The 5377-nt window shown below is 44.9% G+C and overlaps 1 pseudogene; it reads right to left on the bottom strand.

Moving 5' to 3' along the window:
- Nucleotides 1–1808: 1808 nt before the first annotated feature.
- On the bottom strand, nucleotides 1809–3961 carry LOC118630555 (annotated as a pseudogene).
- Between the last annotated feature and the right edge of the window lie 1416 nt (nucleotides 3962–5377).

The raw sequence follows: 5377 nt of genomic DNA, 5'->3' as shown, positions 1-5377 counted from the left end.
GTTGCAGTTTGTCCCCGGCCCTGGTTGGGTCGTGTGGGTGGCAACAACTTGATGTGTCCCTCTCACATCGATGTTTCTCTCTCTCCCTCCCACTCTATCTGAACAAAAAATGGAAAAATGTCCTCGGGTGAGGATATATTTCTGGCACCCAGGATAAAAAAATAATAACTTTAAATATACATTTCTTTTTTTTTTAATCCTCACCTGAGGACATTTTTCTATTTTTTGGTCAGATAGAGTGAGAGAGAGAGAGAGAAACATCAACGTGAAAGGGACACATCGAGTGGCTGCCTCCCGCACAACTCAACCAGGGCTGGGGACAAACTGCAACCATGGTACATGCCCTTAGTGGGAACCAAACCCGGGTCTCTCTGAACCGCAGGCCGAGGCTCTAACCACTGAGCCAAACTGGCCAGGGCTAAATATACATTTCATGGAGGTAATAGCTTCTTTGCATATCTCTCTTCAAAAAATACTTTATAGCAGTATCTAATAAATAGGTTACCTACATATTTAATTTTATAATTTTGCCCCAAAACTATAGATTTGTTTTTTTCATAACATATCAGTTTTGCCCAACAAAAAAAACTGACAAACTGTTGAAATGGAAATGCTTTTGTCTTCCACAATAGAAGTAATTTGACAGGAAAAAAAAACCATAGTAACTCCTCGGTTGTTTAACCTGAGCGTTTGGCCTACTGACAGAAGCAGCTTTTTTTCCTTCATGCACACCACCTCTGCACACATGCAGGTCGTGCACTAGATTTCAGACGCTGGTAGGCCACAGTGTGCTTCCCATTGCTCTAATCAAGTGGGCAGCAGTGTAGCTAATGATTAACCACATATGAACACAGCTAGCAAAAACCTTAAGGCAACCATTGCAAGGGGGGTTAACTTGCAGGGGGATGTACTGTCCTAGGTCAAGTTAGCCTGTATATACATATGTGTATATGTAGCTATACACATATACATACTTATACACCTTTGTATTTTGTTTTTTCTTTATTGATTTTAGAGAGAGAGATAGAAACATCGATGAAAGAGAACATCAATTGGCTGTCTCCTGCATGCCCCCAACTGGGGATTAGGCCCCTAACTTGGGCATGTGCCCTGACTGGGCATCGAACCGGCGACCTCTTGGTGCATGGGTTGACGTTCAACCACTAAGCCACAATGGCCAGGCAACACCTTTCTATTTCTTAACTCTCCAAAACAGTTTCAGTATTTTGTATTTCAAGCAACGTTCTAAATATTCTACCATTTAAGGCAAAGAGTTCCCATTAAGAAAGGTCAGAAAATAGGCTATGTTTATCCAAAAGCATTTCACCTTACACATCGCTGTGTGGTTTTTTGTTTTTGTTTAGTTTAGTTTTGTTTTAACACACATAACTTTGAAGTGTGGACACTGGATCCATAATGTCTAAAAATCATTTATAATAACAAGCAAGTTTTTAAGAAAAAACTGATATGAAGTATAGATACTGGATCCCCAATATCTAAAAAAAATAATTCTATTGACAAACACAAGTCTTTAAAATTTTTTTGTTTTATTTATTGATTTGAGAGAGGAGAAACATCAATTTGTTTTTCCACTTATTTATACATTCATTGGTTGATTTTTGTATGTGCCCTGACCAGGGATCAAACCCATAACCTTGGTATATCAGAACTATGCTCTAACCAGCTAAGCTACCCAGCCCCGGGCAACAAACACAAGTCTTGAGGGGAGAAAAAAAGCATCAGAAAAAGCAGTTTCTTTGCAGGGAAGCAAAGAAAAATGGAAGCAAAAAAAGAAAGGTAACCCAAGTTTACAAATACTGAAACTTACAGCAGGCAAAGTTTAGAGCGTTAGAGCAACTCATTTGGAATTTTCGATAAACAAGCTTAAGTTTATTCACGTCTTCTGGTCCAAGCAGACTCTGGTACCATAGCTCTCCTCGCTCTTGGTCCAGTTCACCTACTCGCTTTTTTACATGAGCCAGCTTGTTATGAAGATACTCGCTTCTGTATTTTTCTTTATGGTAATTGGGACGAGACTGCTTGATTTTCTGTGTACGACTTCTTCATGAACATCTGAAATTCTTTTGGGCCTGGAGAAAGGCACTTCTGTTATGCACCATTGAGAAACCTTCTAGCTACAGTGTCCATCCTGGCGTGCAAGGCCTGGGCTCATCTTAGTCCACGTTGAAGTCATCCTTGTAATTCTGGTGTTGCTCATAGGAGACGATAGCAATGTATTTTATCAAATAATCTGGGAGTTATGATTGAAGAAGGCTCTGCGGACGCAGGGCCACACTCTTGAACTCCCTCATGGAATCCGAAGGGCGTTGTTCAGCTTGTCAATTTTCTCATCTCTTTTAAGGTCCTCTTCCTTTTCCTCAATCATCTCAATGTCGTATTTCTTTCTTTGGTCCCCTTCCTTGTGTTCTTAGACTTCTTTTTGGACTTTCTGTGAGACATTGAATGGTTTGCTTCCATAGGCTTTGGACACTTCAGTAGAACTGAATCAGAGGGTAAGGTTTCCAGAGAAATCCTAGAGGTGTATTTGTCTTGCAGGTCCTTGCAGATACTACTGTGATGACTGGCACTGTCCACAGGAAGGTCTTGAGTCCCCAGCCCTCTAGGAGTGCTAGGGGAATCAGAGTTGGATCTAGTGGGAGGAGGACTGGTGGCGGGCAGGCGGGTGGAAGGCAGTGGTGGACCCTGGGGATGGCAGCGGCTGCAGGGGCGGCAGGGGACATGCGGCGGATTTTCCACTGGTGGAATTCAAATGACCACTCTATTTGTCAGATGAGATATTCAAACATTTTTATTCATTAAAGGATCAATAAAATCTGAATCTAACCCTGGCCAGTTTGGCTCAGCTATTAGAGCGTTGGCCCATGGACAAGAGAGGCCCAGGTTCGGTTCCCTCTGGGGGCACGTACCTCGGTTACAGTTTGTCCCCAGCCCCGGTTGGGGTTGTGTGGGTGGCGACCACTCAATGTGTCTCTCTCACATTGATGTTTCTCTCTCTTCCTCCCTCTATTCAAGATAAATGCAAAAATGTCCTCAGGTGAGCATACAAAAATCTGAATTTAAATGCCATTTCTGAGAAGATGCAGTGTCTGTATTAGAACACACAGGACATTCTGGACGGATTTAGTTTTCCTGAGAGCGCTGACTCTAATGACAGGCTGTCATTTTCACTGTACCCAGGCCAATCTCTCGGAGGCTCTTTAAAAACATAATCCTTTAAAGTAGATGAGAGCTCCCCAGGATTCTGATTGGCTACCTGTTGCAGAATTGCTCCAGGGAGTTCTTGTCTTTTTGATTGACACCATCTTTCCGCCAGCAGTGCAGGTTTCCTGTAGGCCTCCAGTGCCAGCAAGTGAGTCACCCTGTCCCTGTATGGCCCTGAGAAACACGCTGTGCCATGTGTCTTTCCAATACTATTTGCAGGGGTCTTGGGGGTTGACCTTTTCCCCTCAGGCCCTGCCTCTGAAACAGTTTGAGATGCTTTCCCAACCTGCGCTCTTTTCCCTACACGTGGTCCACCATGTTTGATAACTTGTGCTTCCGTTGGGGGATTCCTCCTCTGCCTGGATCATTCCTTCTCGGATCATCTGATCCGTGTCACTTGTGGCAAACACTGTAATCTGATCTTGTGTAAATTTCAGGCAGTTGAGCTGGGAGGCTCCAGAGTTGGAGAAGCTTTGCTGGATGCAGTCAACGCTGCCCTGAGGGTTGCCTTGACCCACATTTGACAAACAGAAGTTAAATGTATGCACTTCATCGACTGGTTCATTTGGGGGGGGGGGGGTGGATTTTGACAAGCCCTTGGAGCCCTTGGAACGGAACTGAAGGTGGAAAAGGAATTAGATTGTGGCTCTGGTAGGTCTCAAGTGCCCAGATGGCCGTCCTGGTAAACGTCACAGGCAGTGCAGTGATTATCCTGCCCCAGCCCGGCACCGCAGCCCATAGCGCTCTCTTCCCGCAGGCCCGCCGCCCCCTGCTGCTTGGTAAACTCCCGGTGCTGATCCTGTGCTACTGGGGCTGTGGTCTCCACTGAGGCTGCAGCTGCTCCGCTTCGAGGCAAAAGATTTTGAATAGGCCTGGCTGGGTAGCTCCGTTGGTTAGACAAGCATCCGGATATGCCAAGGTTTCCACCAAGGTTTCGGGTTCGAACCCAGTCAGGGCACGCACAAGAAGCAACCAATGAGTGCATTAATAATGAATGAGTCAATAAGTGGAACAATAGTTTGGTGTTTTTCTCAATCAATACAAAAGATTTGAATAGACATTTCCCCAAAGACATATACAAATGGCCAAAACACGCCTGAAAAGCTTCTCAACAAGATTAACCACTGGGAAAATGAGTGTCAAAACAACAATGAGCCCGCTGGTGTGGCTCAGTTGGTTGATCTTGGACCCATTCACCAGGGGGTCATTGGTTCAAGTCCCAGTCAAGGCAAATGCCCAGGTTGTGGGCTTGATGGAGCATGAAGGAGACAGCCAATCAATGTTTCTATATCTCTCTCCCTCTCCCTTCCTCTCTCTGAAGTAAATAAAAACACATTTTAAAAAAATTTTCCATTGTTACACTAGTCCAGTGCTGTATCAGCATTTACTCTTAGCCGATGCTCCTTTTAAAAAAAAAGTTACAATGAGATAGCACTTCACACCCACTAGGACTGCTAGAATCAAAGCATGATGCCCTGGCTGGCGTGGCTCTCGGCTGGAGCATTGTCTGGTACTCCGAAAGTGGTGGCTTCACGTCTGGCCGGTGTGGCTCAGTGGTTGAGTGTCAACCCATGCACCAAGAGGTCATCGGTTCGATTCTTGGTCAGGACACATGCCCATGTTGTGGGCCTGATCCCTAGTGGGGGCCATGCAAGAGGTGGCCAATCGATGTTCCCTCTCATTGATGTTTCTATCTCTCTTTCCCTCTCACTTCCTTTCTCTCTAAAATCAATAAAGAAAAAAAAAAAGTGGTGGGTTCGATTCCCAGTCAGGGCACATAACCAGGTTGTGGGTTTGATATCCGATTGGGGAGCGTGCTGGAGGCAACCTATGGAGGGTTTTTTTCCTTTTGAGAAACTGTCGGATATCTTTTCCAAAGTGACTGCCTCACAGCATGTATGAGAATTCTGGTTTCTCCATATTCTCTCCAAACTTGTTACTGTTCGTGTGTGCGTTTTTTTTGTTTTGTTTTTTTAAATCCTCACTCGAGGACACTTTTCCATATTTTGTTCAAATAGAGTGGGAGGGAGAGAGAGAGAGAGAAACATCGATGTGAAAGGGACACATCGAGTGGTTGCCACCTGCACGACCCAACCAGGGCCGGGGACAAACTGCAACTGAGGTGTGTGCCCTTAGCGGAAACCGAACCCGGGTC

Source organism: Molossus molossus, unplaced genomic scaffold (assembly GCF_014108415.1).
Source record: "Molossus molossus isolate mMolMol1 unplaced genomic scaffold, mMolMol1.p scaffold_m16_p_15, whole genome shotgun sequence".
In the NCBI taxonomy this organism is placed as follows: Eukaryota; Metazoa; Chordata; class Mammalia; order Chiroptera; family Molossidae; genus Molossus; species Molossus molossus.
Note: the sequence above shows the minus strand (reverse complement) of the source record. Positions and strands in the feature narration are given on the sequence as shown.